Consider the following 13,835-nt stretch of genomic DNA (forward strand, 5'->3'; position numbering starts at 1 on the left):
ACTTGGAGTATTGTGTACAGTTCTGGTCACCGCATTATAAGAAGGATGTGGAAGCTTTGGAAAGGGTGCAGAGGAGATTTACTAGGATGTTGCCTGGTATGGAGGGAAGGTCTTGAGGAAAGGCTGAGGGACGTGAGGCTGTTTTCGTTAGAGAGAAGAAGGTTGAGAGGTGACTTAATGGAGACATATAAGATAATCAGAGGGTTAGATAGGGTGGATAGGGAAAGCTATTTTCCAAGTATGGTGATGGCAAGCATGAGGGGGCATAGCTTTAAATTGAGGGGTGATAGATATAGGACAGATGTCAGAGGCCGTTTCTTTACTCAGAGAGTAGTAAGGGTATGGAATGCTTTGCCTGCAATGGTAGTAAATTTGCCAACTTTAAGTAAATTTAAGTCGTCATTGGACAAGCATATGGACGTACATTCGGCGCAACATCGAGGGCCGAAGGGCCTGTACTAGAACATACTAGGGCATGTTCTATGTTCTGTGTTCTATCTTCCAGGTTTCTTCTGGGAATATAAGCAGTCAAAGGGAAGCGAGGGTAAGTTTCATGGAGAAGGTTGCCTCTACAGCACTCTGCAAGCCAGAGACAACAGATAAGCATCTTCCCAGTCCACTACCTAATTGTTTTTCCTGACCTCTGCAGAAAAATCCATCACTAACCTTCATTTCAGATGGAACATCACCCTCCCAACTCCTTAGGATGAAAAATAAGAAGCTCAGCCCCACCAACTATAGCTGCCCAAAGTTTGATGATGATGTTAGAGACATTACCTCCCTGAGGTCAGACTCATCACTATCCCAAGGTAAGACATCAGGTCAGAGACTGGCCCACACTCTGGGACACGCAACGTGACCACCTACGAGTTTCAGACCCCACCCCGCCCCATTCCACGAACACAACCACAGGTTCCCTCCTAATCCCTAAACCTCTGCCCAACATATAAAGACAGGAAAGCAGATGTAAGCCATCTGTTCTTCCATCAAATAGAATCATGGCTGAAACAAACAATGAAAATGCAGGTCTGGTAACTGTTATGGAGAGAGAAAAGCACAGTTCACATTTCGAGTCTGGTATGACTTTTCTTCAGAACTGAAAAGTGACAGAATTTTTTAAATGTACTTTTGACAGAGGCAGAGGAAGATAGAGACCCAGTACAAAGGACAAAAGGGTTGTTAATTGTGGTGAAAGAGAGAGAGATATGCATTAATGTGTGAAAGTGAGAAAATAATTTGTCTTTACTAAGTAAACAAGACAAGGCTGTGGGTGTAGAGGGGTTGAAACATGTAGAGTAGGCATGATATGGTCAGCTGTGAAGTTATGGAATTCAATGTGGAGAGTTCAAGGCTGTAAGTGGCTCAGAGGTGTTACTCCTCAACCTTGCATTGTGTTTTGTTGGAACGCTGGACAGAAATGGTAATATGAAAGCAACGTGACTTATTGAAATGGCAAGCGACTGAGAGGTCAGGGTCATTCCTACCTGCAGAGAGGTAACCCAGTCTAAGTCAGTCTCACCGATGTAAAGGAAACTGCCTTGTGTGAAGAGAATATAGTAAACTAGAAGTACAAGTGAAATGCTTCTTCACCTGGAAGATAGGTTTGGGGCTTGGACAATGGGAGGGATCTATTTGTGTTTTGAATTTCACATTCCCATCAACCCACAACCTCTGATGCCCAGACCTAACAAGAATCTAACTACCTTGGCCTGAAAAATATTTAATGGACCCCACCCCATCACGTTCTAAGACAGAAAGTTCCAATGACACAAAGCCCTCAGAGAAAAATGTTATTTTTTTCGATATAAAATCCTATATATTTGACCCTAAATAATTGGAGCGAAATAATTTGACCCTATTATAGTTGATCCTAAACATATAACAGTGTCCTCCCTAATTCTGGACTCACTCACAAAGGGTAACATCCTTTCTCTGCCAGCTTGCTCAATCATTCAGGAATTTATACAATTCCGTGAAGTCACCCCTTACTCTTCAAAACTCCAACGGAATCAAGCTAAGTCTGTTCAGCCTTTCCTCAAAAGAAAACCCTTTTGTTTCAGAATGCTCAAGTCTTAATCAGACTGGTGCTGGAAACATACTAACATTAAAACTGCACATCAAATGTCAAAATGCTTTTCCCCTCCTTTACACCTCCCTCTTCGCAAAATCTGGACAGAGGCAAATGCGCAGACAAATTGTAAAGCTATGCTAACAAAACAAAGCTGTATAAGGCCAGAAGATCATAGGACACAGGAGCAGATGTAAACCTTTCAACCCATTGAGCTTGCCTCACCTTTCGCGAAAGTCATGGCTGACCTGATGATTCTCAACTCCACTTTCTTGTCTATTCCCTTTATGCCTCTACAGACTCCAAACCTCTCTGTCTCAGCCTTGAATATTCACAATGGCTCGGCCTCAACAGCTCTCTGCTGTAAAACATTCCATAGATGTACCACCCTCACAGAAGAAATTGCTCATCTGTCTTAAATGAGTAACTCCTTACTCTGGAGATTATACCCTCTGCTCCTAGACTTTCCCACAAGGGGGAACAACATTTCTCTATGTACCCTGTAAAGCCTCCTAAGAATCTTACATGTTTCAATGAAGTCACCTCTCACTATACAAAGCTCCAATGAGTACAAGCCCAATCTACTAAATCGTCCTTATAAGAGGACCCCTCCCAATCAATGATCAATCTAGTGAACCTCCTCTGGACGGCCTCCAATGTCACAAAGGTCTACAGCACAGAAAAAGGTCTTTCAGAATATTAAGGACCAGTCAAAAACAACTACCTCTCTATTCTAATCCTGGTTTCCAGCACTTGCCCATTGCCTTGTATGCTTTGACATCGCAAGTGTACATCCAAATACTTCTTAGTATAATTTCTTAGATAGGGGGTCCAAAACTTCAATGATGTGGTCTAACCAGTTCAGCAATTGTCTTTTTTGCTAAACTCCTTTCTCAGCTAACTGTGCCTCGTTCCTTTGTAATTACCCTTATTTGGGTTGTAGCCCAGTTGTTTCCAGTTCAAGTCTCCCTGTCTCAAACTTGAATGCTAAATTTTAACCAGGTTATGGTCACTGTTTCCTATAAGATCTTTTACTGGAAAATAAGTTATTAAACCTACTGCATTACATGTTACCAGATCCAAAATAGACAAATTCCTGGTTGGATCCACAAAAAGTTGTTCCAGGAAACTGTCCATACATTCTATGATTTCTTCCACATGGCTAACTCTGCCAATTTGATTTTCCAAAGATTACAAAGTTAAAAATTAAGATCTCTCTTTTCATATCTGATTTCAGATAAAATAGTATTGTATTTGGATTTTAGATTTACCTTTCATGCAAAACTAAAAATAAACTTAAATGAATGCAAATTTTCAGGCCTTACAATCAAGCTATGACATAATTTCAGATTCTGAACAGTTAAGAAACTGTTATGAAACCAGTTAATACCAAAGATTTTCCATCCAGCAAAGATATAGAGGACAAGTGTTTGGCCTATATAGTGGTGCTATGTAGAGTGGATGAGATGTTGTAAGCAAAAAGAAAAGTATAACATAAATGGCATCTAGCTCACATTTCAGTGTGAGCAGTACTTGTGGCTTACCCTTATCTTGTCTGCTTGTGTAATTCCTTAAATGCTTGAATACCACTGGTTAAAAAAACTTAATTAAATTCAAATTCCTGTAGCAAGTCAGCCAACACCCAGAGCCACATGAAAGTCCTATCTTAAACATTTTAAGGAGGTGGGATACTAATTTCTTCCCCTCTTCATTTATGAAAGACAATCTCAGCTTTAAAGACATCAAACACATGGAAATGGAAGAGCTTCCTGAATCAGTGCCATTTTATCATAAACAATATTTATGGTGTTACCATTGCACTCTGCGCAATAACATAATAATACCCAGTGGATGTGGTCTATCTAGACTTTCAAAAGGCCTTTGATAAGGTGCCACACGGGAGGCTGCTGAGCAAGGTGAGGGCCCATGGTGTTCGAGGTGAGCTGCTGGGATGGATTGAGGATTGGCTGTCTAACAGAAGGCAGAGAGTTGGGATAAAAGGTTCTTTTTCAGAATGGCAGCCAGTGACGAGCGGTGTCCCGCAGGGTTCGGTGCTGGGGCCACAGCTGTTCGCATTATATATTAATGATTTGGATGAGGGAACCGGGGGCATTCTAGTGAAGTTTGCCGATGATACGAAGTTAGGTGGACAGGCAGGTAGTACTGAGGAAGTGGGGAGGCTACAGAAGGATCTAGACAGGTTGGGAGAGTGGTCCAGGAAATGGCTGATGGAATTTAACGTGAGCAAGTGCGAGGTCTTGCACTTTGGCAAAAAGAATAAAAGCATAGACTACTTTCTAAATGGTGAGAAAATTAATAAAGCCAAAGCACAAAGGGATCTGGGAGTGCTAGTCGAGGATTCTCTAAAGGTAAACATGCAGGTTGAGTCCGTGATTAAGAAAGCGAATGCAATGTTGTCTCTTATCTCAAGAGGGTTGGAATATAAAAGCAGAGATGTACTACTAAGACTTTATAAAGCTCTGGTTAGGCCCCATTTGGAGTACTGTGTCCAGTTTTGTTCCCCACACCTCAGGAAGGACATACTGGCACTGGAACGTGTCCAGCGGAGATTCACACGGATGATCCCTGGAATGACAGGTCTAACATATGAGGATACTGGGATTGTATTCGTTGGAGTTTAGAAGATTAAGGGGAGACTTAATAGAGACGTACAAAATAATACATGGCTTGGGAAAGGTGGATGCTAGGAAATTGTTTCCGTTAGACGAGGAGACTAGGACCCGTGGACACAGCCTTAGAATTAGAGGGGGTCATTTCAGAACAGAAATGCGGAGACATTTCTTCAGCCAGAGAGTGGTGGGCCTGTGGAATTCATTGCCACGGAGTGCAGTGGAAGCCGGGACGCTAAATGTCTTCAAGGCCGAGATTGATAGATTCTTGTTGTCTAGAGGAATTAAGGGCTACGGGGAGAATGCGGGTAAGTGGAGCTGAAATGCGCATCAGCCATGATTGAATGGCGGAGTGGACTCGATGGGCCGAATGGCCTTACTTCCACTCCTATGTCTTATGGTCTTATGGTCTTAACATGCTTTGGCTAGTTTGATTGTGGTGGGATCTACAGCAAGAGGTATGGGGATTTCAATAAGTACATGTGCAAAACCAAACAATTAAATAATTCTTACAGTTTAGTGTAATTTTAAGACATGCATTGGGAAGACTGAGTCAATAGATTTTGGATCAGTGGTGCTGGAAGAGCACAGCAGTTCAGGCAGCATCCAAGGAGCTTTGAAATCGACATTTCGGGCAAAAGTCAATATATTTGTTTGTTTGAAAAGGAACCTGTCCTTGAAAACCAAATTCACAAGAACTGTTAAAGAAAGTCCAGCAGGAATTGTCACCACCATACTGGCCTTGTAATATGCTTTGTTTTGTAAGGAGCTTGAAAAGAAAAATCACCCAGATGATTGAACATTATGGGCGGGAACTCCAGCTTCAACATACAGCAGGAAAGCAAAAAGCCCCTGAACAAAAAGTGATGAATTCACAGGCTAAAATCCCATTCACTCAATGATAATCTCACTTTTCCTCTTTATCATAGATACGGACCCAACTAACCTAAGCCTGAAGTGATCAGAGTGCAAGACAACAAGTGAAGAAGAGTTAGCAATGAAGAGCTATCAAGTGTTGCCTATTAGGTGTTGAGGAGAGCTTTCTATCCCACTAAGTGTGGATGTTTGGCCAGATTTTCATGGGAGAGTTGGGAAGATTGAGTCAGTAGATTTGTCTGTTTGAAAAGGTACCTGCCTCTGAAAGCTTTGCTCTGGGGAAGCAGGGGTGCAATGGAATCAGATGTTATCCCTAATGGAAGGTCCAAGTTGGAAACAGTCAGTGACAGGATAGAACCACAAGGGGTAAAGGGAGGAAAGCTGAGTTAAGCCTGAAACTGGGCACAATGATGATGATGCACATTGTAGCTGAGTCCATTTATTGTCATTCAGGCAGCACAGAAAGCTAAGGAGCACAGAGAGCTAAGGAGAGCTGTACTTTGGCTTCAGCATGCACTGCAATTCAATCTTGGAACTGGGAAGGATAGGAAAATGGCATCGCCTGGTTGGAAATGAACTCCTAAGGTTCTCCAGTGCATCGCTGTCGACCTTGATGCAGGAAGTGAACAGGCCGGGTGGGGAGAGAGGACCTAGAAAGCCTTCCAGATAAATTCTATGAAGATAACGAAAGCAGATCACCACCCACGTCACTGGCAGGAGGGTAGTTCTGAAGACCTGGTTTCAGGTAAAGGTAGAAAATCCCATGAGTGATCGCGAGAGAAGCTGTATTCAAAAGTATACCCATTCGTGTATCAATTTTGTTAAAGTCATTGTTTGTCAAAATCTCCTGGCTGTCCCCTTTGAACTTAAGAACGCATCAATGGGTAGAATTTTGCAAGTTCTACTTAGTTTCCTCTATGGTTGGTTAAAGTTGTGGTATAAGGATCTCTGAATCTTTCAGCCAGGTCAGCTTTCTTGACCTTGATGGTTAAGAAGCTCTTTTGCATCCATTAGTAGTCCACGAATACTCATTAACACTCCAGACTGCAAGAATTGTGTGACCAGGTACCATCTTTGTGGACAAAAATCAGGACACATGTTTGGTCAGAAACCTGCTGGCAAGGCACCTACCTTGTGGGCTTGATTTCTTTCTCCAAGTTCTGCTGAGTACAAGCTTCTTCATCGACTTAGGCTCTTTCATTACCAACTGAGATAAGGTGGGGTGAGGGGAAATGGGGAAACTGGTGAAATCCACATTGATCCTGTGTGATTGAAGTGGCCCAAGGTGGAAGATGAGGCATTCTTTCTCCAGGCATCAAGTGGTTAGGATTTGGCAATGGAGGACGCCCAGAACCTACATGTCTTTGGCAGAGTGGGAGGGGGAGTTAAAGTGTTCAGCCATGGGGATTTGGGTTGGTTGGTGTGGGTGTCCCAGAGGTGTTCTCTGAAATGATCTGCAAGTTGGTGTCCTGTCTCCCCAGTGTAGAGGAGACCACACTGGATGCAACAGATGCAGTAAATGAAGTGTGTGGAGGTACAAGTAAATTTCTGTCGGATGTGGAAGGATCCTTTGAGGCCTTGGATGGAGGTGAAGGGGGAGGTATGGGCACAGATTTTGCATTTCCTGTGATAGCAGCAGAAGGTACCAGGAGGGGTGGGTGGTTTGGTGAGGGGCATGGACCTGGCAAGGGAATTGCGAAGGGAATGGTCTCTCGAAATGCAGATAGGGTGTGGAGAGATCTGTTTGTAGGTGGCGGAAATGGTGGCAGATGATGCGATATGTCTGGAGGTTGATGGGGTGGAAGGTGAGGCCCGGGGTGGGAGGAGTTTCTGTCCTTGTTGCATTGGGAGAGGTGGGGTTCAAGGGCGGAAGTACAGGAAGTGGAGGAAATGTGCTGGAAGGCATCGTCAACCACGTAGGAGGGGATATTGCGCTGGAGGACATTTTTGAAAGGAGGGGGCAGCTGAAGGGAGGTATAGACTCCTCAGCCCAATTTTATTTCGCCAGTGGATTAATGCATCCATGATTCAAGGTGTGGAGTGAATGATCCCACAATCTCATATCTGGCAGATACAGACTGTTCGGCTGCACAGGGAAGCTGCCAATTGTTCTTTGGAGACACCCATGTGTTTACATGCTGGAGCCATATCAATCGGACAGAATGTTTGCAAACTCCTCTCTCTTTCACTCCAATCTGCACATGACCTCCGGCATCTCTGCCAGATGATGAACCCCCCCCCACCCCCCTTCCCTCTGTAACTCGTGAATGACTGTGTCCAGATGTTCACCATCTGTACAGGGGTCAGCAATGGACCTGTTCTCCAGCAGTCCTCCAAGTGTCGAAGACCTCAGTCATTTTGTTGCCTCCCCCCCCCCACCTCTCACTGCAGGCCTGTAATAGTGCTGTGCTCACCAGAATGTGACCCTGAGCTTACTCTAGATAGAGTGGTGAATGTATCTGCATTGGAGGTGGGTGGGGAGGAAAGACCTGACAGTGCATCTTCTGAGACTAGTGTCTTAGAAGATCTCTGTGGTGGTGATAGTGGAGGGGGAGGAGGAGGAGGAAGGTATCCTGGCTTTGGGAGTGGGAAGCTGGACAGAGACAGAGAAAGGTTTATTACTGTTGCAAATGGCCGCTCTTAGTCAACATTTCATTAAGACACTGATGTTTGAGGTGGAATTAGGAGTAGGAGATTGGAGGCTCACAGATTGGCTGCAGATACCCAATCACATTTTGGTCTCAGACACATTTTTGTTGCTTGCCTGCCATCTCAATGGTCAGCTCCTGCATGGGGGTCAGGAGCCTAAGTCAGTCAACTGCACCCTGCCTACGCACCTTGACACTTATTGTGCATGTATTTCTCTTGAGAAGAATTAAGAGATGTTAGTACGAGTACAAGAGCACCGTTCCTGCATTCCAAATCGAGATGCTAATCCCTGAAGCTGTGATTGTGGGATTTAGTAGTGAGAAAAAGAACATGTCAAATGGGGAAGTTAGGTGTTAAAGGGTTCAGGATGATTCAGTGTCATCATCGAGCTGCAGTTGTTGAAAAACAATGAAGTACTTTATGACAGGAATGCCTGACACTTTATAAAAATATCAAATGTTCCTCTAACTGTGTAAAAAAGTCAGTGAGCTGATGGTGCACAAGCACCTAAGTGGTCTAGCTACTTTTATGTTTTGAATGTAAACCCTGGCAGATGTGAGAGAGTCAGGTGCAGTGTGGTTCAATAGGCTACGTTGGTGGATATTATAGAAACATCGAGGTATACAACACGGAAACAGATCCTTCAGTCCAACTTGTCCATGCCAATGAGATTTCCTAAATTAAACTAGTCCCATTTGCCAACATTTGGCTCATATTGCTCTAAACCCTTCCAATTCAAATACCCATATCGATTGCATGTGAGGGAGCTGAGGCTGATGCCTGGCATTCAGTACTGTGTAGGCTAGCCCTGTGCAGTGGCAACATTAGGACCATAGGAACAGCAGTAGGCCATTCAGCCTGCCCCACCATCCAATATGACCATCGTTGCCGAAACACTTCAACATCTTTAATCCATACCATTCCTATAATCGTGTACGCCATTGCATTACAATGCCCGAAAGGTCGTTTTACTGCTCCTCGGATGCTGCCTGAACTGCTGTGCTTTTCCAGCACCACTCTAATCTAGATTGCATTACAATACTAATACTTTTTTGTAGAAACATGAAGCATTCAATAGACATATATCGTGTGGGAGTGTCATGGTCCATTCACCCTCTTGCGGCACTGGGATCAGGTTCTCTTGAGTTTCCCACCTCTATCCAGGCTACCTCTCAGTGTCAGGATAGCTTCCTGTTGCCATCCCTCAGAAAATAAAATTTACCTCTCTTCTTTGGAATCAGAAGTCAAATGACATCAGGTTATAGTCCAACAGATTGATTTGAAATCGTAAGCTTTGACAGTGCTGCTCCATCATCAGGTGAAGTCTTCACCTGGTGTCAAGCGCCTTCTGGCTTTGTGCATCCCAGTCCAACACCAACGCTCCCACATCACCCGATCTTCAGGCAGACCTACTAGGGAAGGGTTGTTGAAAGGTGATGTGGACCTGTCCCTGGTGTCTCTCATTTCCAGGGATGGGTGGGGCTGATGAACAGAGGTTGAGTGGTACTCCTGGCTTGCAAACCGAAGTGGAGTCCAGGAATCTTTTTAAACATGGCACCTGGACGTTCCAGTGCCGATGATCCTGATGGAGGCAGAATATGTCACCCACCTCCCCATAATATGTGCTAAGGACATAGAGGCGAAGGAAAACCCAAACTACCCTTAAGCAGATATATCTCCTGCTTTTAAGCGAACCTCCCCAAAGAATCCATTAAATTGAGACTCTGCCCAACAAGTTGAACTAATGAACAATCAGACCCTAAAGGAGGCTTGTGTGTTGTATCCCTTAAAAATCCATACATATAGTATCAGATTACTCAGGCAAAATTCACATACAGCAGGCTCAGAACGATGCACAACAGCTGATGATAAAATGCATTTGGATAATACAATGCAAGTCACCTTGAAACGAAAGCCCAGAAATATCCAGAAAACTGACTTATACCCTTGTTGAACCTTTGAATTACAAGGGATCAGCACGTCTTGCTGTCAGCTTGGGGTAAACCCATTATAATCAGCTGAGAGCTTTTTAAACAAAAGCAGAAAGTGCAGCAGTACCTCAGCATTATGCAGAGAAAGCCAAAGTTAATGATCTGGGTCCAGTGAACCTTCTTCAGTTTTATTTTTGTGTTGAACTCCCTGCAACACCCTTTCCAGGTATGCTCGGCACCCACGGTTCTTTCCAAGAGATTTTCAAGTGCTGGGATTGATGGATGGGTGTGAAAGATTAATAAATTTCTGGCATAGTGCAGTTACATGTGTTACTCACTTATGTTTGAGTACCTCAAATTTTATCCCAGATACTTGCTTTACCACAATTATGCAAGCAATTCCGTTTTGTCATGATAAAAATCCAGGCCTGAGGTGGGCTAGCTAAGGACTTGATCAAACAAGCTGGGTTTCGAGATTCTACAGAAAAGGCAGAAGGAAAGGGGGCACGCTATTTGGAGGGAATTCCAGAGTATGACAGTTTGGTGGCTGGAGGCATAGCTATTCACACGGCAAAGAAAGCGAGCTGCATAAGAGGCCAGGGTTTGAAGAAGAGAGAGAGAATCTGAGGAAGGATTGAAAGCCTGTGGGAGGTTTCAGAGATATGTGGGACAATGGCCATGAATGAATTAAAATAGGAGGATGAGAATTTGAATAGGAGGCATCAGTAACCAACAACAAAATGTACCGCAGCAAGGGGGACATTAGTTAGGCTACTGTTGGAATATTGCGTGCAGTTCTGGTCTCCTTCCTATCAGAAAGATGTTGTGAAACTTGAAAGGGTTCAGAAGAGATTTACAAGGATGTTGCCAGGGTTGGAGGATTTGAGCTATAGGGAGAGGCTGTTTTCCCTGGAGCGTCGGAGGCTGAGGAGTGACCTTATAGAGGTTTACAAAATTATGATGGACATGGATAGGGTAAATAGGCAAAGTATTTTCCCGAGGCTCCGGGAGTCCAGAACTAAAGGGTGAGAGGGGAAAGATATAAAAGAGACCTAAGGGGCAACATTTCCACACAGAGGGGGGTAAGTGTATGGAATGAGCTGCCAGAGGATGTGATGGAGGCTGGTACAATTGCAACACTTAAGAGGCATTTGGATAGGTATATGAATAGAAAGGATTTGGAGGGATATGGGCTGGGTGTTAGATTGGGTTGGGATATCTGGTCGGCATGGACGGGTTGGACCGAAGGGTCTGTTTCCATGCTGTACATCTCTGTGACCGGATTGGCATAATTTGATATGAGAAACAAAGTTCTGAAAGTGCTGAAACTACGACATGTGGCAGAAGCAAAACCAGCTACAGGGCATGGGAGTCTGGTGGCACTAAAGGCAATGATGGAGCCAAGCTAAATTTCCTGTGTGCAAGTAAATGGTCTTTGTGATTGACAGGATCTGATCCTTGGATAAAGTGGTCCAAATGACATGCTGTGTTTTGGGTTTCCATGTTATATTTCACCCTTAGCTGGTAGCGTCAAGTGTTGTGCTCATTGGTTCTCTTAACGTGGCAACAATGTTGAAAAATAAACTTGGAGCAGCATATGGCAATCTGTGCCTGACAGGGATGTTTGAGAATTATAACAACTCATATAAGTAGCTTGATAGCAAATTATAATTTGAAAGTACAGTAAATCACCTTATTTAATAAATCTAAAGAAATGAGCAATTATAGTGAAAGTATTTAAGATTGCTTGTGTTGCTTTGCCAGTAACTAGTTTAACAAGGCAAGTGCTTTTGTCCAAGTCAACTAAATTAGCAATGCAAGGTGAAAATACTGTAATTCAGATATTTCACAGCCCTTTCTAAGATATCTGTGCTAGCAATGTCAGTAGTAACCTGTACGCTCCTAATTCAAGACCAGAACAATTTCTAAACTATTGTGAAATTCTATCTTGAGCTGCAGCATCAGATTTTTAAAAGGGCTGAAAAGAAAATCTGTTTTCCATTTTGTTTATACAAAAACTCAGGCTTTGTATGTTATGTTTCACTTTTAGCAGCAGGCAAGGTTTTGGGTTCAGTGCCTCCTTTTAACATGAACTCTTTTTATGGAAAAAGAGAAAGCCTCTCTTTTTGATAACACTTGCCCATTGAACGAAAATACAGAGAAGCAGGAAACTCCCTTTCTGGGTTTCTGGTGAAAAGGGCTTAATCTTTGTTTTCAATATTGTGGAGGCCCCACCCTGCATCTCAGCAAACTCCCACAATGCTATGAGATGTCTGCACTCCCCAAAGTCCAGTCTCTTGAGTATCCTTGATTTTAACCACTTCACTCTAAAAAGTCCCCCTAAAAAGCTTTCCCCCTTTAAGATGCTCTTAAAAGCCTTACATTTGACCAAGACTTTAACCATGTACCTTAACTTCTCCTTATCTGAGATTCTGTCAAAATTTTATTGGTTAAAATGCCCCTGTGAAGTGCCAGTGAACATTATCAATGATACGTAAATACGAGCAGCTACTGTTGTCTTGACTACCCCTGTGCCCATGACACAGTCTAAGTGAAGCAAATCAAAATAATACCTTGCTGAGGTGTAACCATCATCAATCAGCTGATCAACAGTACTGAGAACCCATAAGATAGAAGCTCCTGCTTACCCAGCACCATCCAGTGAGCTGGAATGTCACTATCAAGCTTTGTGATAGGCTGGGAAGCTCACCTGTCAGCTGTAACCAAGCTGATTGGTGAAGTAAGATTGTTGTCTCAGAGAAGGGGCGCTGAGTTAGTCAACACCTAATATGCTTGTCCTCACACTTAACCTCAAAAAGGGAAATTTTCAAGCGCTGTGCAAAATAAGGGTGAAATTACATCCCAACAAACTGCTTTCGCTTGTAGCCTGAATAAAGCAGTTTTTAAATTACTTTGTAAGGTCAATAAATTATTTCTCTATGTATGAAAAGAACTGCAGATGAAGTTCAAATGTCATTTTTAAGCAGCTCTCTTTAGGAAGTTAGTTCTTAATCGCTTCCCTGCTTCAAAAAATAAACTAATCAATTCCCATGTAAAAGTACTGAAAGCCTGGATGAATCTGGCAGGAAAAAGGGATCAAAGACAGGGAATAATGCTTTGATCTGGAAGTCTTGGTTAGGCAGAACTGACCTTCTGAAAGATGTTCCACATGCAAAACCATTTCCATTTACAACAACCAAAGATATCACAGTCAATTACTAAACTTCATCTTTAGCTTTATTTGCTGCAATCCAAACATCTTTAAAACATACTTTTCAAGTGAATATATGAATTATCTTGGTGCTGAATTTGCAGACGAGAGCGAGCATGAGGATAGCATTTTCTATTCAAACAATTTGCTGTAAAAAAGAAATACATACATGTGCAACCTACTGTAGCGAGAAAAAAGTCTTTCCTCGACTTTACTCCTTTAAGGTATTGATTTAATAATATTCAAAAGGAATAGAGTGAACAGAAATTTTATAGCTACTGAATATTTCAGTGTCTAGAAAAGAAAAGCATCGATCACTGCACTTAGCTATTGCATGAACATTTCAACCAGGTAAATTACACCAACACTTTGAAATAGATCATATTTAATAGTTTATAATAAGAGTAACATTCTGCTAGTGTTGAGTGCAATGTATCTGCTTACTTCTCTGACTGGATATCAACCATGTA

At 42.9% G+C, this 13,835-nt stretch overlaps 1 long non-coding RNA gene across 1 annotated transcript in view; it reads right to left on the reverse strand.

The window, feature by feature from the left end:
* LOC122562478 overlaps nt 1-12,803 on the reverse strand; it is a 16,761-nt gene extending 3,958 nt beyond the window's left edge. Inside the window, exon 1 of the long non-coding RNA XR_006315324.1 lies at nt 12,728-12,803. This is a non-coding gene — a long non-coding RNA (uncharacterized LOC122562478). The remainder of the gene's footprint in view (nt 1-12,727) is intronic.
* Nucleotides 12,804-13,835: the final 1,032 nt, after the last annotated feature.

Source organism: Chiloscyllium plagiosum, chromosome 25 (assembly GCF_004010195.1).
Source record: "Chiloscyllium plagiosum isolate BGI_BamShark_2017 chromosome 25, ASM401019v2, whole genome shotgun sequence".
NCBI classification, from domain to species: Eukaryota; Metazoa; Chordata; class Chondrichthyes; order Orectolobiformes; family Hemiscylliidae; genus Chiloscyllium; species Chiloscyllium plagiosum.